Consider the following 23,800-nt stretch of genomic DNA (forward strand, 5'->3'; position numbering starts at 1 on the left):
GTGAGGCAGGGTCTGTTTCTTTTTATGGGTTTGTGCAGCACCCAGAACAATGGGGCCCTAGTTTTATTCAGGGCCTCCAGATACTACCACAGTACTACTCATATAAAATAAAAGCCCTGGAAGGATCTACTGCTACTGTTCATTCTGTCACCCCTGACCTATCCATTCGCTCATGCTTGCTTCCCTTTACAAGAGAATCTTTGGATGCATAACTGACATAAAAATACTTTGGTTGTTTCTTCTCACCTGTCATCTTCATGCCTGTGATATCTGAACTGGTCACAGCCCTCACCATGTGTGGAGTTCAGGAGTTCAAATTCCAGTTGTCCTGCTTCAAGGATATTTAATTGTTTACAGGAGCTCAGTGCTATTCAATGGAACAGCATCTCAAGGGGCAAGAGCTCTAGATCAGCTGGAACTTAAGCCTACATGCTCCAACTGTACCTCCTTCCCACCTTAGATCATACTTCCTACTGCAATTAACACTTCTACAGAGCCTGATACAGCTGCCATTGAAGGCAGAGAGAGCCTTTCCATTGACTTCCAACAGAGGTAGATCAAGGTAATAGTGCTTTACAAATTAGCTGCTGCTCTTAGTTATGCTGATGAAATCCTACGGCAGGGGTCGGCAACCTTCGGCACACTGCCCACCAGGGTAATCCCCTGGAGGGCTGCAACACATTTCTTTTTACATTGACCGGCCCCCCGCAGCTCCCAGTGGCCGCGGTTCGCCATTCACGGCCAATGGGAGTTAGATAGATCTTATTGTTGTAATAAAACACACACCATTCCTAATGGAAAAATGTAGGTGAAATCCCAAGCCCCATTGCATTTTGAGTTTTGCCATTGTCTTCAACTGAACCAGGATTTCACCCTTCGCATTGCATCAGAATATGTATGTTAAGATGGGATAAGAAAAAATAATAATTAAACAGAATGGATGGCATTATATGTATCTAAAAAAAATCATATTATGGATAACATGGATAAAGGGCCTTGAATGAAAGCAGCTCCTGGGAACTCATGGAGGGCCCCGGCTTTGGCAGGGAGAGCCTGGAAAACAAACATAAACTGTGCATTCAGTGTGTGCCTTTAAGCCATTCGCATTAATTAAGATTCTATGGCTTACAAACAATTATGACATAATTAAAGTAAGATTCTTTCTACAGTAAAACAATAAGAAATGACTTTTAGAAACCGTGGGAACTATTAAAACGGCACATCAGTACCAAAATGAGCAATATTTACTAGTATTAGCACTATTAAAATGCCTTTTGAAGACAAACTTAGGCAATTATTACTCAGAAAAACTCACATTTGGAGATGGAGAACAACGATAATTAAATCCCTCTCTCTATATATCTCCGTTTTTGGTGTTTGACAGAATGGAGTCTTTAAGAGAATCTATTTTAATGGTCTTGAATTAGCAAGACTTTCAAACAGAGAGAGTGCACTTAGCGGGAGGTTGATCTCTACTGAAAGAGCTTTATTAGCAGTATTTTAAAGGTCAGGGAGCTGCATTTAAGGCCTCTTACACAAAGATACATATTTTGGTGTGTTGTAATATCCTGTAATCTTTCTGAGACATGGACTCTGTGCACTGAGGACTCAGTCCCTGATTATTGTGAGTCCTAATGATGTGCCGCCTGGATTATCCATTATTGTTATTTATATTACAGCAGTACCTTGAGGCCTCAAAACAAGACAAGGTCCCCTTGTCCTAGGCACTGTACATGCATGTAATAAGAGATAGTCCCTGCATCAGAAAGCTCACCGTCTAAACAGACACATAGATTTTAAGGCCAAAAGGGACCATCATGACAATCTACTCTAACTTCCAGCACATCACAGGCTACACCCACCGACTCCAGCAATAGGCCCACAACCTCTGGCTGAGTTACTGAGGTCCTCAAACCTTGATTTAAAGACTTCAAGTTACAGAGAATCCACCTTTTACTCTAGATCAAACCAATAAGTGACCTGTGCCCCATGCTGCAGAGGAAGGCAAAACCCTTCAGGGTGTAAGGCTCAAGAGGCTAGAACCCAGACCTGTCATGCTACTAGGCAGTTAATGTCTATAGCCTGCCACCCTGCAACAGCTGTAATTAATTTCCACTCCATTTCCCATGATCTGCTGTGGACCATGGGCAGTTCCGCCTCAAGGGTTTGATTGGTCCCAGCCCCATGGCTCCTGATTGGCTCCCTGTCCTATATAAACCCAAGAGGCATGCCAGGAAGCATCCAGACAACAGTGTGGCTCTTTTGTAGCTTGTAGGATTGTTCTATGCTCTTGACCTTGGCTTGTTTTGGACTTTGCCACCTGACTTGGACTCTGACCCTGAGCATTGACCCTGGTCTGGAACTGACTATGATCTCCTTGGCTACTCCTAGCCTCAGTTTTGTCTCTGCTTTGACCCTTGCCCTTTGACCCTTGCCCTTATTGGGATCCTGACACAGGGCCTCTGTCAGTCTGAGCTGGGGGGGGGAATTCCTTTCAGACCCCAAATATGGTGGTCAGTTATGCCCTGAGAATGTGGGTGAGACCCACCAGCCAGACACCTGGGAAATAATTTTCTGTAGTAACTCAGGTGGCTCTGGCTGTTGGAGATAGTTGCTAATAGCAGTCACAGATTGGCCATATGATAGACAAATTCTGGGAGATGAAAACAAAGGCACAGAGAGGTAGAATGACTCACCCAGCATTACAAAGCAGGTCATTAGCTGAGACAGAAATAGAACCTTAGTCTTCTTGTTCGCAACCCAGAGCTGTATTTTCCATCAGACCCTGCTGCGCATCAGCCTCTATGCTGAAATTGTAGCTGTGAAGCATCTCCACAGCTCCCCCGCCTGGGTAGTGGTGTAATACACCCAAATATGTTAGGGCTGGGCACTGGTGAAAAGGTTTCGCAGTAAACAGAAAAGGAGGGGCTGGCTCAGTGGGTTAGTAGGGAGATTTGGAACAGCTGTTCAGAGCCAGCACAGCTCAGTAGTGCCTGACCGTGTCTGTCCTTTATGAGTTGAGAGGTCTCGAGCCAATTTGTGGTTGGAATCCCACACCACAATCTTGTTGATCACCTAACTGGTAAGGTGAAGGATTGGCTGGCCTGGGCAAAATGCAATCCTCTCCCTGCTAGGAATGATCCTTCCTTGGCAGAGTAGAGGCACATTGAGGGAGTGGTATGGGGGAAGTTTACCAGTGGTGTACAGGTGTTCTGGATAAATAGACCATCTCATTTGTTGTAATCAGCATTCAGTTCACTTATTTCTTCTAAAGCACAAAGTAACATACCTCTGCACATGCATTGTGTGGTCAGGGTTTAGACAAGCAGGACATTTTGTTCACTGTTCATATCACAATGGGGGAACACTCCCGCTCTCCTATAGGACAGCAGCTTAGATTGCACAGGGAGAAACAACACACCACATTTTGCTCGAGCAACACCATTACTCAGTTCCCTAGAGTAGCACGAAAAGAATAGACTGAAGCAAGGGAGTGATCCCGAGCTGGGATCAACAGTGGTCATTAAGCAACATTTCCATAAAGATTTGCTTTAAGTCTGAGGCAGCTATGGACACTGCAGGAGTGGTTGCGATGAGACTGAACAGTGGTGACCTCTGAAGCTAAAAACATGAGTCTACAGAATGAGCTAAAGAGGTAAGCTCCCCAGGAAAATGTAGTAACAGACTAATACCTTCTGGACTATCCCAGAGGGGCTACATAACACACATTGACCAGCAGGGTACAGATGCTTGTGCAAATCTTTAAACAGACATACAAGGGTCATGCTCACTCAGTTTAGTTCCTTTTCACTCCACCCAGGGCAGTTAGATCATACCCTTCCTGACCCTGTTCCTATCCCTCACCTCCAACACCCTAACGAGCACTTTCCAAAGGATAAGAAGTAAACCATTAAAGCTGGTCAGGCATTTTTCACTGAGAAGTTTTCTTGTAGTGGCAAATGCTTACTTATTAAAAATGAAACATTTCATGGGAATGTGTTGGTTTTAATAAAAAATTTAATCTGGAAGGTTTCAGAGTAACAGCCGTGTTAGTCTGTATTCACAAAAAGAAAAGGAGTACTTGTGGCACCTTAGAGACTAACCAATTTATGCTCAAATAAATTGGTTAGTCTCTAAGGTGCCACAAGTAATCCTTTTCTTTTTAATCTGGAAGGTTTCTCAGGTATAGTTTTGAATTTCTGGTCAAAATGCAAGAGAGAGTGAGTCACAAGCTCCAGAATCGCCAATAGCTTAGTGGTTAGGACAGTCACCTGGGAAACCCAGGTTTGTGAATCAGACAGAGCAGGGATGTGAATTGAGGTATCTCAGGTCCTGTGTGGGTACCTTAACCACTAGGCTATTGAGGAAAGGGGAAGTGCACTTTCTCTTTTTTCCCACCACAAAATAAAGAATGAAAACTAGACCTTTTGGGGTTTTCATTTAGTTCTTGTTGGCCTGCCAGCCCTGAAAACCATGCACTCAACTACATTGAATTTGGATGTCTAACTCCCATAGGCTCTTTTGAAAATCTCCACCTTCTGCTTTAGTGGCGCAATCCTGTCCCAATTCTGAAGTAAGTGGCAATTTATTGGGAGCAACAGCAGACCCCAAGACAGAGTGCTCCCTGGGTATAAAACATGGAGCCTTTTGGGCTGTTGTCTTTATTTTTGTTTGTTATCTTTTATCCATGTTTTGTTATATTTAAAACCATTTTTTTAAATTAACAAAATCAATAGAAATTTAATTACCAAAAGGAATCAGATGATCTGTAAAGAGAAGTTGCTTTAAACTTTCCCCTCCCCCCAAAAAAACCATGTTCCACAATGAAACATTCATCATATATCAGAAAGGTGGATGCTGGTAGTCTCAGCGCATTCGGATGACTTACACATCCATAAATGGTAGCTTTTTGTGCACTAGCAACTTTAGCTGATGGCAAACTAAGAAAGCATAGGCACCAGGGCTTTCACATTTACAGTGCATTGCAGAATAACTCACATCTGGGCAAACCTTTTCTCTAGTGTTTTGCTGCTCTTACTATCTATCTGAGATCTGCTGACCAAGTTGACGAGACCTCGTTAGGATTGTCCCATTTGGTATTTCAGCCAAATAACAATGAAAACAAACGATGTTGTAACTCTGCTTTCTTCTCCCATCTTATTTTGCATCAAAAAGCTAATGTGCCAAAGTATTTCTGCTCTGGGCTTCTCAGCTTCTGTTCAGCGCTTGGCTTGTCAGTCGTGCAAAATGTTACATTAGCACTTACAGATCAGAAGGATGTTAACAATTTTTTTTTTTTTTGGTATTCAAGGCTGCTCATTTTGTTGGGGAGAGGATTTAGTAGGTGGTATAAAAGCTGAAAAATGACCCCCATGAATAGTTAAAAAGCAACAGCTACATGGAGGATTAGTGATAATTCCCATAACTAGAGAGTCTGAACTGTGGGTTACCTGATTTGTTGGGTTTTTTTGTTTTGTTTGTGGTATACCATAAAACCATAGTTTCAGCCACTTTCATAGCTAATATTTTGTGTCCTGTAATAAAATGAATTCCCCCGTGTATCCTGATTAAAAAAATACAATGGCTCATGAAACTGGTAAGAGAATATAAGGTCTCTGGACCAGATCTATTCTCACAGGGGCCAGGTCTGAAATGGCCCCACTGGAGTTAGAGGGCTGAGACCTCCAATTGACTGGGGCAGTCTTTGGTGCACTTGTGGTGTGGCTGGTTGGGACAAATTGGCTTTCTGACACTTTGCTCCCACATCTCCTAATCCTGGGGCTAGCAGATCCTGGCTCATCCTTCAGCATCAGTTACAGCCTGCTCAGGGCTGCTCTAAGTTGAATTGAGTCTAACAGCCTTCTATGAGTCACTGGATTTGCAATAGTTGCTGAAACACAGCACACTTGAGTCATGCCTCCTGATACCCTCCTACAGAGGGGGCAAGGCCTGGAGTGGTAGCTATTGATGACTTTATGACAACTGAATATTTCTCCATGCTGGGGGAATCCTGTACCTTTATGGTAGCTGTAAGTTCTATTTGCTTTGCCAGTGTAACACAAAGCAAACTGGATCTGGCCTATGCAAAGCAGAATTTGGCATTTTAGTTTGAATTGGAATATGGATAAAGATCTATAAAGACCCCAAAGTATCCAGCATTTCCATTGAGTGAAGGTTTTTTTGTAGTGATTGGAGAAATTGGGATTGGAGACAGGATGCCTGGATTCTGCTCCAAAAACTGTGTGATCTTGGGCTATTTCTGTACTTCAGTTTTCCCAAAGAGGATTAATAATATTCAATCGGTTGTATCAAGACCTCTGAACTCTCAGGCTGAAGGCAATATATAGGTGCAAAGTATTAATCATCATTATTTAGTGTTAGCACTATCTAATATCTAGTATCTCTTTAGCACATATATAAACTAACTAAATGGCTGGTGAATGGGCTTCATGAAATATATTTTTGCTCAACCTGGTGGCTAGTAGGCATATCTCCATGTTATGAAAAAATACCACCATAATACATACTAATTGCTAGCATCATGCGCAATGGACCTGGGCCAATGCCTCTTGAAATCAGTGGGAGGTTTTTGATTGACTTCAGTAGGCACTGGATTAGGTTGCGTCTCATAGAGAAGTCAAGAGTGTGCATTCCATGGGGATTGAACTACCTTCTCTCCTCACAGTGGTTCCAGCATAAACTGAAGCCTTTTTCTCTCCAGGGCTGGGAAACTTTCCACCACCACTACATTTCCACTTAGAATACAAAAAAGTATTAGTATTTAATTTAGAGAGAGAGTTGTGGACAGAGTATAAACAATTAATGTCCTGGTTCCTACCCTTCAGAAAATACAGTCTGAAAACCTATTTAAGTCACCCTGTGCCAAACAAATATCATGGCCTCTACACTGCTGCTCTGAGTAGAGTAGTTCACCATGGTGCAGATATATATAATGTATTTCAGCAGAATGCACAGTAGTCAGCATCCTTTGGAGGAAGAGGGGCGGGAAGGGGAAAAAAGATGGAAAACATATCAGTATCTAATTGCACCTGTCATACTGAAAGAAATGAGTTTCTCCAGATCAGGAGAGAAATTTGTTGCTAGAGTTAATGTCAGAGGCCACTTCTCCTCAGCTGCACCAGGCAACATGAAACTTAACATATCAGGACTATTCAGTCATCAGCTCTATATATCTAGGTATATAAAACAACACAAACCCAAAAGAAAAAAAAGGAAAAGAAAACCTAGAAAGTGGATGCTGGTGCTACTAAGTTTGGCTCTGCAACCACTGGTAGTAGTCATGTCTCACTGTGAGATGTCCAAAAAAAGTAAGCACACAGAAATCAAATAAAGAAACAGAAGATCTATAACTAGAAAAAGTGCAAGGAACCTGATCTGTGTTGGTTGGATGCCCAGGTTACATGGAATATATCTGTTCCCTGATTGGATGAGATTTCCATTTTTCCAGTCTAAATTCACCACTCTTTCATGAAGATTCTGCAACATCTGCCTCCAGTTAATTCTGTATCTAGGGCAAAGAACTACAACATTGTAAAAAAAAATATTAGTCCATAATACAGCAGGACCCATCCACAATAACGTCAACCATTGAGACGCATATTGTTCTGGTTCTCCATTCAGTGCACTGCTTCCCCATGGAATACCAGGTATAATTCAAGGACTGTAGTTCTTACCTTTGTCACACTGGTATAAAACTAGCGTAACTCCATTGACGCCAGTGTAAATGAGGCTGGAATTTTGATTCATTTTTAAGCCCCTCCATGGATCTGGCCCAAGATACCTCGGACAGCACCTCTCTTTCTGCCTATGACAATTCCTCCAAAGCTATGGTCTTCAAGAACCATGAACCTGTCAGACTCATGGGTGAAGCTCATGATAACAGAAGGGCAGGCTCTGGTATTGACAAGGCCAACCCATTACCGAAGAAGTTAACTTAAATTGCCTGGAGAATAGGGCTACATGTTAATACTATGCCTTTGTGCAGACATGAAGGGTGACTGGTATGTGGGGAGTCAGAGTTACAGCTTGTAGTCAGTCGCTGGCTGTGTGTGTGTGTGTTCTCTGTGTGTGCTGCACTGGCTCTGGCCAGATAGCCTGCACGGCAGGCCCCAACTGAACTCTCCAAAAGACCACAGACTCGGTTTCTATAGCGAAGGCATTCGGCCAGGTTTATTGTCAACGAAGCATGGTCCTACTTCAATGATTACAGATACACAAACACATAGAAGCTCATTGCAATGGACTCAGCTCAATGAATGACTTTCCATTCCCTCTTTATATGCTGAAACGAACAAGTTACGTATTGCCCCTCTGACATGCTTAGTTACCACCCTTTACCTTGTATGTGTTGATTCAATCAAATATCTCTATTCATCACCCTGTCATCCTGACCTTATCTTTAAGAGGGGGTCAGTGTACCCTTGTATCATCTTTGGGAAGTGTGTTTACACCATAACCTTGTATCAGGGTGTTCTGATACTACCTTTCTGAAATGTGTTTCCATGAATACTTAATGCCAAGGCATGCTTGTGTTTTTGCAGTTCAAGCCCAGTTCTTTCTAAATTCATGTATTGGATAGTGAACCCACAAGCAGCCATCTACTTTGTAACAGGGAGGGACCTGAATTTAATTTGGGCCTTAGGCCTTACACCAGGCCCTCAGGCCTCATGCCTCAGGCTCTCTCTTTCTACTACATAGCCATGCAACGAGTGGTGTGTGTCCTCCCTGCCCCGCCTGGTTCTTTGGCAATTCTGAAAAAGAGGAGGGGAGAGGAATCATTGTGGGTTGAACCAATTTTTTTTTCCAAAAGTTTAATCAAATAGAAACGTTATTTTAAAAAAAAAATAATTTATGAGTGAAAAAAAATCTCAATTTTTTTGTTTTAATTAAAAATAATAAAGGAAAATTTGAAACAGTCATTTCAAATCAAAATGTTTAGTTTAAAAAATGTCAATACATTTAGATTTTTTTAAAATTCTGTGAAAACTGTTGGACTGAAATAATGTGGTGAAATTGTTACAAATATGCTAAATGTTTTGGTGTCACCAAAAGCGCATATATTTAAAAAAAATTGTCAAAATTTCCCATCCAGATCTAGCATAATCCCCCTTCAATTCTCACTGCTCTTCTATTGAGGCAGTAAATGGTGCCAGTATATGTCCAGGCCGTGTACATTACCTAATATGCTGGTGCAACTAGGTGGTGTTAGATGTTTGGCTGCGTGTGTGTGTTCACCTTGTGTACTACCCCAGCTCTGTGCAGAGCCGCTCAGCAGACCTTGAATGAACCGCTCAATGACCACAAGATCCATTAAGGTACGAAGGTGGCAGGCCAGATTTCTTCTTGACAAAGCACGGTAATATCACCTGGCAGACTTTTCAAGGATGCTAAGACATGTATGCCCATGAGAATGGATGCAGCTCAGTGAATGGTGCGATTTTTCATTCCCCCCTCAGCTGGACAAAGATACTCCCTCTGAGATACATTTTTATACCCTGGTACAAACAAGTTACGTACTGCCTCTGACATAGTTAGTTACTGATGTGGCTAGTTATCACTCATCACCTTGTACATGCTGGTTCGATCAAAAACATCTTTAGTGCATGCTGTCATCCTGACCTTATCTTTTAGGAGGGGTCAGTGTGTTCCTGTTATCTTTGGGGAAAGTTTTTGTACCATCCTTGATATCGGGATGTTCTGGTACCATTTATATTGGGATGTGTTTGCGTGAGTACTCTGTGCACTTCTTAGGAGTGTGTATTTCTACAATATCAGCCCTTGTCAGATTCTGTGAGCAGGTTCTGCCTCATGCCGGGCTTGTGATATGTCTCAGACTCTCTTCCTACTACACGAGGCAGCTGGGCACATTGCTTCTTTGCCCTAGTCCATCCTCTCCTGCCTACTTGTGCAATGGTAGGGGAGTGGGAATAGGGTGGCACCACAAAGCTAACTACTTTCCCTATGCTACTTCCTGTGCAGCATGTGTCCCTTTACACCGCGGTGCCATTGGGCTATCTAAGCCATAATTTGGCTCTGAGCTAATTTTTTTGTTTAGTTTTTTGACTTTCCTGCAGCTGATGGGCCCGTTCAACCAAAATATGTTTTAATACACCCACATGCAAAAGCTCATTCATCTAGGAATAAAGAAAGCAGGCCACACTTACAGAATGGGGGGGGGGCTGTATCTTTGCAAGGAGCTCCACTGGAGAAGATTTAGAAATCATAGTGAACAAAGAATTCAACACAAGCTCCCAGTTGTGACACTGTTGCAAAAAGGGCTAATGCAATCCTTGGATGTATAAACAGGGGAGTAGTGAATAGGTGAGGAGGAGTGATTTTACCTCTATGTATGACACTGGTGAGACGAATACTGGAAAATGGAATCCGTTCCAGTGTCCACATTTTTAAAGGATGTTAAACTGGAGAGGGGGGCAAAAAGGAGCCATGAAAATGAGTTGAGTGCTGGAGAAAATGTCCTAGAGTGAGAGACTTAAAGAGCTCTTTAGCTTATCAAAAAGACAATTGAAAGGTGGCTTGATTACGGTGTATGAGTATCTTCAGAAAAAGAAAATACCAGCTATGAAAGGGCTCTTTAATCTAGCAGAGAAATGCAGAACAAGAACAAATGGCTGGAAGTTAAAGCTAGGCAGATTCAAATTAGAAATAAGGAACACATTTTTAACAGTGAACATGATTAACTATTGGAACAAATTACCAATGGAAGTGGTGGATTCTCCTCCTCCATGTCTTCAGATCAAGGTTGGATGCCTTTCTGGAAGATGTGGTTTAGTCAAGCACAAGTTATTGGGGTCAATAAAACTGTGAAATTCTCTGTCCTGTGATATACAGGATGTCAGACTAGATGATCTAATGGTCCCTTCTGGCTTTAAAAATCTATAAATCTCTTCACTAAAAACAATATGAAGGAGGAAGAGGACACAAAAGAGGTGAATGGCAAGAGGAAAAATAGAGAAAATAAATGGCTGCATTTGCTTGAGGGGAGTGGTTAGGGAGGGCAAAAAGTTCAGATCAGTGAATGTAACTATTATGTTTTGGAAGACACTCCGATAGTACAGTGATGGGAATATGAAAATCCAATTACAGGCAGGACTGGTAATGCCGCCCAATATTAAGGTTGCTTGATATTTACTATCGTAAAACTCCTTTGCATAGGCAACCTTAATTCTGGTATTTGCCAGTTTGTTTTGAGTGCTTGAATTTTCAGCCTTAATGATCTTTTAACATAGTTTGTGTGCATAATTTAGACAGTTCTATTTTAAAGAGGGATTTTTTTCTGAAATAGTATTTTTACTGAATCTTATTTAGAAAGTTTTATTATATTACCATGATTTCATGGCATTTTAATTTATACTACATTATTGGACTGTTAACTCACTTCCACTACTCAATTAGGCTGGCTATATTGTTTCACTCCTAACTTGCTTTTCAACAGATTATAATTATTAGAAGGCTCTTTATATTTACCTAGTGTCTAGGTTTATTCCTGTAAGCAAGATTCCTTTCAGTGTCACCATGGTATCTGCAGACTTCAGTAGGAAGGAAAATGATTGTAATATTTTATATCCATGTGTTTAGAATATGATTTAACTAGTGTGTGACTTATTAGAAGTAGCTGTATTCTTTCCTCTGCAAAACAAAACAAGGTCAGGTAGAAGAGATTTTGTGCAAGACATCATTTAACAAATTGTTTGACATTCATTTGTATTCTTTCATTATTTGAATTATATATCTGCTTACCTTTAGGTACTGTATGACCTAATAACTGTCTATGATTCATAGGGTCTGTATATTTAATATGAGAGCTGTGCTAATGACAAATGTTTTTGGGTTGCTGGCAATTCTGAGAAATCTGCGGGAAAATGTTATTTTGAGTTGACCTGAACTCAATTTTTTGCAAAATTTTCAGCAAATTTAAAATCATGTTAACCCAAAGCCCAATGTTTGATTTTGAGCATTTTTAACATTTAGGAAAATAAATTGAAGAGACTTTGAAATGCAAATCACTTTGATTCCCCCAAAATCAAAACAAGTTGACCTTTTCTGAACATTTTTACTTTGCCTGAAACAATTTGGTGAAACAGAAAAGAATCCATGAAATGGTTCAGCCTACGTCTACACTCGGAACTGGGGGGGGGGGGGGGGCTGATGTCCCAGCACACGTAGACATACTCATGCTCACTCTCATTGAGTGAGCATGTCAAAAATAGTCGTGGAGCTGCAGTAGCACGGGCAGCAGCAACATGAGCTAGTCATCCCAAGTACAAACTCACCATTACCCCGTGGGTACGCACCCTTGGTGGCAAGTCCATGCCACCGCTGCTGTTGCCCATCCTACCATGGCTACACGATTGTTTTTAACATGTTAGCTCAATGAGCACAAGCGTAAGCATGTTTATGTGAGCTGGGAATCTCACCTCCAGCTCCAAGCGTAGACTTAGCGTCAGTATCACTGAATGTGCATTTTGTGCTTAAAAAAAAAATTAGCTCAGCTCTACATAATACACCATCAAAATCATCCCTTTATAGAGTTTCTTTCTTGGTCCCCAGTACTGCAACAGGAGCCATTACTATAGGCCCTAACCCCTGCATGGAACTCCACTGATTATACTGAGATTCAGACTAAGAGGGAAGGTTTGTGCTAACAAACCTCATTTGCAGGCTCCAACCTAAAAGACTTAATGAGGCATAAATGCCATAGATTTGAATTCCATAAGGAGTTATTCATTATGGCCATGATCCAATGCCCACTGAAGTCAAAGGGAGTCTTCTCATTGGTTTCGCTGGGATTTGGATCAGGCCCTGTAATCATTGTGTGGTGGGTGCTTATAGGATTGAAAGATGCTGAACAGGTCTTATCAATAATGAAACCTTGTACTCCTATAGAGCCTTTCACTGTAGGATCTCAAAAGACTTTACAAATAGTGCGTCCACAGTGATAAACTCAAGAGACAAGATGATTTGAAATTTTCCGATGAAACTTAGTTTTATTGAAAAATGCCAGTTGGATTAAAACAAACTCTTTTGTCAAATCTGTTATAGTTTTGATAAAACTTTCATTGAAAACACAGCCATGTTGACATTGGAAACCTGCTTGCAAGCCAATCTTCCAGGGTTCAGAGCCCCAGTTCTTGAGCTGCTGGGTTCCCTGCTCCATCAATTTCTCATATTTTGTTTTCGGCACACCATATTTCAGTGTATCCAACATGATTTTTTCAGGGAGGAGGCTTAAATTCACAAGAAATTTCAGTACATTTGGTTTTGTTTGGAAACAGAACAAATGCAAATTCCAAAACACCAACGTATTGCTAACCAAAACCCTTGAGTTTTAAACCAGTTCTGTTTGAGTCACAAAATTGTATTATGCCATCACTCAGTAAAACAGGCCATTAGAGTGTAGCAAATGAGAGCCACTTTTGGAAGCTAGCTTTTCCTAGTATTCAACTTAAATTCTCCTGTTTTCATATTTCTCTTAATTATGCCTTCGAGAAGTACAGTAAATGATACCTCACGCTCGTTGAAACGTATACACTTCACAGTCTATAATTGTTATCAAATCCCCTTTCTTAGAAATCAATTAGCAAAGCTACACATATGTGTGTGTTGAGCTAAATTCTCTCTCATTTAATTCTTCATCAGAAGCCAATATAGCCCATGCCCTAGTTAATTTTGCTGATTTTTCACTGAATTCCCTGAAATTTGTACATAGGAACATAATTACCACAAAGGATGAGGCCCATGGTCCAACTAGTTTAGAATCTTGTCTCTGAGACAGAGACGAGCACCAGATGTATAAGAGGAAGATGCAAATGTAACCTACATCAAGGAGAGTAAGTCAGTTTACTTAGCAATTCTGTGCTGCAGAATTCCTCTACATGACGAAGTATTTGCACAGACCTGAATTCATATACTTGCGCGAGACTGCAGCTGGATTTTTATAGGAAAACTTTAAATACTAAAAGTGGAAATTATAAGAAGATTTATTTCTCTCCTTCTAAGAATCCAATGCCAGTCTTTACCATAAGATGGCTATACACACACCACACAGACACCCGTATGTACACACACAATTAGCAGTTTCAAATTTCTTTTTACTGAATAACACTCCAAAGATAGGTTTCAGAGTAGCAGCCGTGTTAGTCTGTATCCGCAAAAAGAAAAGGAGGACTTGTGGCACCTTAGAGACTAACCAGTTTTTTTGAGCATAAGCTTTTGTGAGCTACAGCTCACTTCATTGGATGCACAAAAGATAAAATACTACAGCACGCCAATTACAATGCACCCAAGCTGGACTAACATCACCAACTCAAGGTTTGTTATTTTTCTTTAAAATGAAAAATATAACATGGGGCCTATATCCCACTATCTGTCTGTCAAACTCATTGGGTCTTCTAATAATCAGAGATCTTCTGCTTTCACATATGTTCCCCCAGGATATTTTATTGAGAACTAGATAAAACATTTAATTGTCCCCCATAACTAAGTGTTTCAGCATCCCAATATTGAGTGCATACAGAACTTTAAATAAAACTGACAATTACTGTAATTGCTAGGCTCACATGGTGTCTTTGGTTCAATGATGTGATGCAACTTACAGAACCACTTGGCCTCCAGTCTACAATTCCTCCTTTGTGGTGTTTTCCCAGTCTCAATCCCACTGACTTCTGTAAAATTCCAGGGAACTGTATTGAGATCCAATCTACAGATTCAGTCTGGGTTATGCCTGCAGCTCGATCTTCCTCCTCCAAGGCTGGGCTGGATCTGAGTGGTGCTAAAAATGGCTGCCAGTTTCATACCCCTGATAGAACTCTCTATTGACTCTTCAGGAACTTCCAGATTCTCACTGTGTATGTGTGTACATCCAGAAATGTCTGCCCTTAACAAAGCCTTCCACACCACTTTCAAAACAGCTAGAGAGCATGGCTAACAAATTCCTGCACCCCCTCTTGTGTGCTGAAATTGGTACTATTTGCTTAGTCACTTAAGCATCTATACTGCCACCTTGCATGGGAATGTTACCATATCAACTCAGAGCAAATAGAAACATGACCTGTAATTACACCAATACTTTTTTGGGTGCACACAGAAAAGAAAAGAAAAGAAAAGAAAAGAAAAGAAAAGAAAAGAAAAGAAAAGAAAAGAAAAGAAAAGGGGGTCACACAAGAGACCCCATAGTGGGCAGTTATGGCATAACCTGCTTAGTCTCTTCCTAACTCCCTTAGTTAGAAGTTGACTTATTCTTTGAAGCATGAGGTTTTCTCAGTATCTTTCTGGTGCAAGAATGGAGTGAAACGAACCACCCTCCCAAAATATTTGGATAAAGTCCATGGCAATGGTCTTCCCGTTACTGTCTGAAGAAACAAGTCAAAGACAGTGTGTTCAGATACCACAGTCATATGTGGGCTTAAGAACCCAAATAGAATTGAAAGATGATTCACAGTAATGCTTGTCCAGTGCCGGACATTCGTTCCTCTTGCACCGCCAATGTTTTTGTTTGGAGAACACTTCTCCTGCAGACCAGTTCCTGCCATTTGTGAAGCGAAGGTGGCTATGCTGGGAGGAGTGGTAAATACGCTGGAGGGTAGGATTAGGATACAGTGGGACCTAGACAAATTAGAGGATTGGGCCAAAAGGAACCTGATGAGGTTCAACAAGGACAAGTGCAGAGTCCTCCACTTAGGCGGAAGAATCCCATGCAGTGCTACAGGCTGGGGATCGACTGGCTAAGCAGCAGTTCTGCAGAAAAGGACCTAGGGGTTACAGTGGACGAGAAGCTGGATATGAGTCAACAGTTTGCCCTTGTTGCCAAGAAGGCTAACAGCATTTTGGGCTGTACAAGTAGGACGATTGCCAGCAGATCAAGGGACATGATCGTTCCCCTCTATTTGGCATTGGGCAGGCCTCATCTGGAGTACTGTGTCCAGTTTTGGGCCCCACAGTACAAGAAGGATGTGGAAAAACTGGAAAGAGTCCAGCGGAGGGCAACAAATGATTAGGGTGCTGGAGAACATGATTTATGAGGAGAGGCTGAGGGAACTGGGATTATTTAGTCTGCAGAAGAGAAGAGTGGGGGGGAGGGGCGGGATTTGATAGCTGCTTTCAACTACCTGAAAGGGGGTTCCAAAGAGGATGGATCTAGGTTCTCAGTGATAGCAGATGGTAGAACAAGGAGTAATGGTCTCAAGTTGCAGTGGGGGAGGTTTAGCTTGGATGTTAGGAAAACCTTTTTCACTAGGAGGGTGGTGAAGCACTGGAATGGGTTACTTAGGAAGGTGGTAGAATCTCCTTCCTTAGAGGTTTTTAAGGTCAGTCTTAACACAACCCTGGCTGGGATGATTTAGTTGGGGATTGGTCCTGCTTTGAGCAGGGGGTTGGACTAGATGACCTCCTGAGGTCTCTTCCAACCCTGATATTCTATGATTCTATTCTATGCCTTCTGCCACCTCTCTCAGGCTGTAATCTGCAAGCCTGTGCCAGGGCGTGCTTTTTGAAAAGTAGAGAAAAAATGAAAAATAGATGAGTAACACTGTACAAAGACGAGGTAAGTAAGAGGAGAGCTGTCCCTCCTGACTCAAAGTTGAACATTTTTTCAGCTTTGCTGCACACCTCATTCTCACCCCTGTTTCATGGCTGTCAATAATGGAAGTTTTCTCTTCTTTCTCTCTAATTGTCTCTGACAAGCATTTGGAAATCTTTCCTGTGAGAATCTGCCTGTAGTATTCTACGTTGGTTTCAGACTCTAGGAGAAAACTGGACAATCTGGCATCCAGAGATTTTAAAAAGAGCCAATATGCAGGCCATAAGTCAGTGGATAAGAAAGACACTTCAGGAGGAGTAGGGCAGGATAGACTTCTATTAATAAAATCAAGGAGTCCTCTCACATCTTCTAACAGTAGGTGGGAGTTTCAGCTCGAAGTTCATGCTTTTATGACAGAGTTCTCACTGGCACTCTGTAAACTGCTGACCAAATTCTCCACCTTGATTTCAGTGGGGTTGAGTGAGAGGAGAATTTGTCTGCATGTTAATATATGGATGGTTGCGTATGTGGGAGGGTGACGAGGGAAAGGTTGTTAATTAAATCTGAAGACGAGATCCTGCTCTTTGCAGCTGAATTAAAAATGAAATAGCAATTGAAGTTTAATTAGTGTCTTTGCTTACTTGTGCATTCAAACTTGAAAGATGGCTTAAGACTTGGTCATAAGCTCCTGTGGCTCGGAGATGATTATGGAGTCTGAGTGCTATGTGTCACATGGTGTTATCAAAGACCCCACGCTACAACTGAGACATTTATGCTGTAGATAACATAAGCATCAAGCAAAATGCTGTGCCAGATTCAGAAGTGATGTAACTTATTGTGTGAGTATGCAGGTGGAAAGAGGACCTGTTCCAGGAATCCAGGGCTGGCTGGAAAACAACAATTTTCTTTCATGAAAAATGTCAAGGTTTTGAAATTGTTTTTGTTCAAATGCAGAACAGGAGAGAGATCCCAGACTAGCCTGGTGGTTAGGCCACCTAGCGGTCCAAGACCATTGTCTGAATCTCCCTCATCTTCCACACCACTAGGTTACTGTGGAGTTTTCATCTGCCCACAAATACCATCCTAGACCTGACAAACCTTCCTGGCAAAATGTTCATTGAAACGAATACATTTCCACAAATTGGTATTTTTTCAACCAAAATAAAGTTCATCATTTTTTTTACCAGCTGTAATCAGTAACTCCCATTGGTTTCAGCAGACGTAATGATTGCTCATTAACTGTGAGCAGTTACTCATTACTGGTTAATTATGAAATAACTATGCATGTCCTGAATTGGGATAAAAAAAGAGCCCAGGGAGTCTAAGTAGGGCTAAATGAGACTTAAAGGAACCTAAACTGATGGTCAGAGTGGTCCCTCCTGGCCTTTATATCAATTATGTTGTGGTATCTTACACAAACAGAGGCTGGGGAATAGGTAAAGTGGGGTTATTTTGGAGGGGAGTTACTGTGATTTTTCTTATTTACACCATTGTGATATTTATGCTTCTTGGTGTCCTTCACTTTTCCAGTCCAAAAGGCCAAGATTTCTCATACTTCTACTCACATTGCTCTGGAAGCAGTCTCACTGATTTCAGCTATGCTTGGAGTAAGGTTGGGATTAAAGGCTTTGGGGGTTTAAGCATCCAAAGCCTGTTGGATGTCAATGGTATTTGGGCATCAAACTCCTTTTATGCCCTCTTTGAACATCCCATTCTAAGAGTCTGCTCTGTGTGAGCAAGGGTGTCAGAATTTGGCCCATCAATTCCTTTATACACACCTACCGTCTCTTGTTTTCTCTCTCTCTCTCTCTCTCTCTCTCTCTCTCTCTCTCTCTCTCTCTCTCTCTCCTCCCCTCCCCCACCTCAATTTTGGTGAGTCAGTGGAAACTCAGGTAAATCTGTGGACTGCGGCTGTAGTAAATCAAACTAATTACTTTTGCACTAAGAAAAAAAATATCTACAATGGATGATTTTTTTGTTTTGTTTTGTTTTTTGATTAAAGACTGCTAATACATCTTTACTTAATCGCTGTCCTAAAATGTGATTCCTTTGATGGAAGCTGAAGCAATTGTGGAATCTTTTCCCCTCTCTAGAAACCTAGACTAGAAACCTATTTACAATGCTAAATCATTAGGGTTACTCCTTCTCCAAAAGCCAGAGACTGTAAATCTGTGCCAAGCCTCTTAATCTGTGCCAAGCCTTCTTTGTGGAATAGTATTATACAGCCAAAGAATAGCTGCACTGAATGATTTTCTCCTATAAATACCATTTAAAGGCATCTATATTTATGCTCTTTTCCTACTGCTGCTTCTGTCAGCTGTTGATCCTAAAAATTTTGCCTGCAAGCTGATTTGCGTGGGTGGCCCTTGCACCTCTATGGATCCCCATTTGCTTCAATCAAACTGGCAAAGAGACAAAGACAGTGTGGTCTAATGGGGTTCTCTTCCTAGCCACTGACCTAGTCTATGATCAGAGACAAATCACTTCAGTCCAGATTCTCAAAGGTATTTAGCCTTGTAACTCCCATTTATTTCAATAGGAGTAAGATAACTAAATATCTTGAGGAACTTCGTCTTCATCTCTTTGTTCCTCTGTTCCCTTCCCACCCTTTGTCTATTTAAATTGGAAGCTCTTTAGGGCATGGACTGTCTCTAGCCATGTGTGTACAATGGATCCCCAATCGCTATCAGAGACTCTGGCTGCTTTAGAAATACTGGCAATTACAAAGGTGTAGCGGTGACTACCAGGTGACTGTTGGCAACCAGGTGACTGTTGGCCTGAGATACAATATTTTACTAAGTCATTGCTTTTGTTTATTAGGTAAAATAAATAGATCATCCTGAGATGTCAACAGTAATATGAGAATATCAAACTAATTGACATAATTTGTTTCTGTCTTTCCACCAAGGGGTTAAAGTTAGGACAATGCAAAGGGAAACTATTATGCAGAGTAAACTTAACATATGCAATTTAAAACTGTAGCAATTGTTTTTGGTCAGTTTCTTGCAATCTGCAAGGTAATTTTTTTCAATTTATTTGGAATTAGTCAAGTGCGCCGTTGAAAAGGCAGAGTGAATTGATGTTAAATAGTTTTTGGAAGATGTAATTGTCTGATGATTTGTAAATAGCCAAGCTTATCAAAAAAGTAATTTAAATGTTATGCTGACAATTTTGTTCACTTTGGTGTACTCTGTAAACTTGTGATTCCAATTTTTAGCCCTCATTAGCATCAGAATTCTCTTTGCACTGCTAAATCATTTAAGGCATTGAGTGTACCCAACACATCTAACTCTGAACTTTTACTGATCCTTCACCCAGCATACTTAAGTTATATTCAAGAATCAAAATTGCTTTTGTTTTCCAAAGCCTGCAGTGAGTCAGGCACTCTAATAACATTTTGGTCAGAGTGGTATAAGAACAGGACTAGAAAAGAAGTAGAATTTTCTAGGCTGGAATGTATGTTTACATTATTGCCAACTCCAATAATTTAAAAAAATATGAGTCAGGCTCCAAAATTATGAGATGTCCTTAAAACTAATGAGATTGAAATAAAAAGTAGTAAATGTTGGGTTCCTTTATTTGCCTTTTGATTCTTGAGCCTGTGGGGAGGTCTCTTCAGTGGTGTAACTAGGAATGGAAATTTGGGTGGGCCCCAACTTTCAGTGGACAGGCAATGACTAAAGATCTGATATCACAGCACTTCAGAGCTTCTCAGGTGGGTAACCAGTCCCGAGGCCCCCCTGCCCTTTCCTGGCGAGGGCGACCCTGAGGCACTCTAACCCTGGTGGTGGAGATGCTGTGTGTGTCACTCCTCATGGCTCCCCACACCATCCCACCTACTTCAGATAGGGCTGGGCCTGGACTGGCCTTTCCTCCTGCCCTGGGCACCAGCCAGAGCTGTCCAGCACCACCCACTGAAGAGGCACTGTTGCCTGGTACAGGGGGAGATGCATCAGACCTGTCTACGTCAGAGCTTCCCTGCCACTGTGCAATGGAGACTGAGCAGCACCCCTCTCCCTGGCTCTGTGTGAGACGGAGACTGGGCTCTGGGGGGGGGCGGGGAGAATGAGCACCCTCCTGGCAACCGTGCAGCAAACTGGTGGGGATGGCAGGGGGTGAGGACATGGGCTGACAGATTTGTGTGGGCCTGGATGCTAATTGGGTGGGCCTACCCACAGTTAAACATAGGTCATAATTTCATGCTTTTCTCTGCAACCACAATGACTAGAAATGTACTTTTCTTAAAAATGAATATTGGATTCACATGTAATCAGAAGATCTCAGGAGCTGGAAGTTTAAGAAAAATACCAAATAGCATGAGATGAAATGACAAAATTGTGTTTTCCTCAAAATGGATTTTTTTTATTTTGAAAGTTTTCAGTTTTTTGTTAAAAAAAATCATGGAAATTGATATATTTTTTTTAAAAAATCAACTTAAACTGAAGCAATTATTATATCCCTGTGACAACGCATCTGCACTGGCCAGAGAGTGAAGGTGATGGACCAATGCTATGGCACTCAGAATCTGTTTAGCTCCTTACAAAGAAGATTAGGAGGTGACTTGATTATATTATATAAATACTGTCACTCAGAGAAAATACTGGTTACAAATGGATGCTTAATTCATTCAGTGGATAAATACAAAGCAAGAATCAACAGCTGGAAGCTGAAGCTAGACAAATTCAAATTAGAAATAAGCCCCTTTTTTTTAACAGTGAGAGGGATTAACCATTGGAACGAACTACCAATGGATGTGGTAGCTTCTCCATCTCTGGATGTCTTCAGATCAAGACTGGGTGCCTTTCTGGAAAGTATGCTTGAATTAAACACAGGTTACTGGGCTCATTTCAGGGATAACTGGGTGAAATCCTCGGGCCTGTGTTACATAGGAGATCAGAGTGGATGATCTAATGGTCCCTTCTGTCCTTAAAATCTATGCATTTGTTCCCTGCCTTTTTCTCTCCATTCCCTTCCTATTTGATCTGGTAAGGGAGAAAGCTGGCATTATAGTACCCACTTACTCCTGCATGCCTGGAACAAAGGTCTGAGTAGCCCACACTGATGTATAAGGGAATTTCTTACTTCCTCTTACTCCATGGCATGGACTTGTGGTCCAAGTGTCATTCTAGCCATCTGAATTTAAATAGTATTCAAATGCATTATTATTATTATTATGAGTTATGGGCATGAGGCTCACTCCAGACCACATTTAGCTTTTCTACCAATATCGCAATAGAGCTATATACGCCAACCACCCTTGCTTTTTTTTAACTTTGACCGTGTATTTCAATTAGTTGGCTGCATCTTCCCTTTTTCCCCTTTCTGCTTTTCATTTATTTATTTATTTGCCAGGTTAGAAATGCAATGGAAGGAAACCTCATGAACCACAGGTATACTGCAGGCATCGCTGCTCGGCTGCTGTGTTCGACTGCACTGAAGAAAATGAATCTTTTCAAACAGGTGAATTTTCCAGCAGAAATGGACCGAACAGATTCAGTTCATTGAATAGAAAATGTAATGGTGATCTAAACCTATTACCTTCAAAGAAGTCTGTGACATTTTCTTCAAGCATATTGATCTGCTAGAGAGACAGAGAGGTGGGGTACCGAGGGGAAAAAGAGAACTTTATTTTTTTACTCATTGTGTTGCGTCAGTCATTGTAATGCTAGTCACAATGTATAAAAGACTCCTTGAATCGCAGGGTTTTTGAAGAAGCCACAATAAATGATTTTACAAGGCAGCAGTAAGAGTCTGTTTATAATCAATTGAGTATATTTTGAAATAGCTAAAAAATAAATCTAGATTTCCCAGTTTCTCCCCTGACATTCTAACTTGCTCAATAACCAAACCCATTTCAACCCAGCATACCTATCACTTGTCCAGTGGTCCGTTCTTTCTTTTCAATCTGTAGTACCTTTCAGGTTCTTAATCACATTTCCTACCCCCACCCCCCCTCTTTCTACTAGGCTGTTGATAGAAACTGAGCTAATTTCAAGTCTTATTTTACCTAATTTGGATTGGCAACATGTCCTATGGGGGCGGGGAGAGAACAACATCAGCCTGTTTCTGGCGTATTTTCTAGTTTTTGTTTTAGAATCATGTCTCTAGAGATTAGCAAAGCTGCAGAGAATTCTACTTCATTGTAGAAATGTCACTTTAGCTGTTGTAGTTAAGGTTATTTCAGTGCTTCCATTATAATAGAACCTCTCTATTTTACTGAATAAAATTTCCTTGTATATGAAAATTTGTAGTTTGAATGTAACTGAATTTAAGTTTACCATACTTTAAGGTAATGGAGATGCAATCTTTCCATAGCATAGATCCATTTTGGAATATGCTGCATATATTTTGCATTTAGAGACTGTTAGTAAGACATTCAAAGTAACACTTTGCAGGCAACATTACCAATATAGGTAGAAGATGCATTAAAATCCCTTGGTGGGATAACAGAGCTAGTAAAGTTCTTTATTATTAACATAATATTGAGTCCATTTATTTTGGCATTATCTTAATTTGATCCATTTTCTTTCTTGTTCATGGAATATAGAGGTGTTGTTTTTTTCCCTTTGTGCCAGTGCATAATACTAGTGCATTTTGTTGTGATCTGAATTTTATAATCTTGCCTATTACTTACAAGCAATCTGCTGCTCCAGTTGTTCCTAGGTGTTTTTATAAACTAATTTAACATCTGTTTGTACTATATAATTGTATCAACTTACAAATGGCCAATAGAACTTAGCATTGCTAAGAATTACCATGCAGATAAATGGAGTTACATTAGTAATTATAAAAAAACCCAAAAACAAACAAACAAAAAACCCCTCAGTATTTCATGGTAAACTTGGTAAATAAACTCTGTTATCAGGATGATGTTATTTTCTATAGGGCTTCTGCATTCAATTAACAAGAAAATATAAGCCATGTGCTTTTTAATATAAATTAAATCATAGCTGAATTGAGTTAAAAATAACAAATAATTCTTTATCCGTAATATGATGCCAGGATCTGGAGATGTATATAGTACATGTTGGAAAGTGAGCAAATTAAAGGGAAGCAGAGAAACTACTCGGAATCATTAGAAATAGTGAATTAAGAAACAAAGCCAATAGGCATGCCTGGGTATTACTGAGAGCAGAATTTAGCCCCAGATGTGCAAGCCCAAAGCATTCAGTGTATGTGCGACACCTCCATAAGACTTGCTTACTTATGTTGGCATATTTAATAGGAAAAACATTTAATGATACT

At 40.8% G+C, this 23,800-nt stretch overlaps 1 long non-coding RNA gene across 1 annotated transcript in view; it reads left to right on the forward strand.

Moving 5' to 3' along the window:
* The window catches only part of LOC140912006 (uncharacterized), a 147,275-nt gene extending 125,074 nt beyond the window's left edge, over positions 1-22,201 (forward strand). The window contains exon 3 of the long non-coding RNA XR_012159203.1: positions 21,908-22,201. This is a non-coding gene — a long non-coding RNA (uncharacterized lncRNA). The remainder of the gene's footprint in view (positions 1-21,907) is intronic.
* Positions 22,202-23,800: the final 1,599 nt, after the last annotated feature.

The sequence above is a fragment of the Lepidochelys kempii genome, chromosome 5, assembly GCF_965140265.1.
Source record: "Lepidochelys kempii isolate rLepKem1 chromosome 5, rLepKem1.hap2, whole genome shotgun sequence".
Classification (NCBI taxonomy): domain Eukaryota; kingdom Metazoa; phylum Chordata; order Testudines; family Cheloniidae; genus Lepidochelys; species Lepidochelys kempii.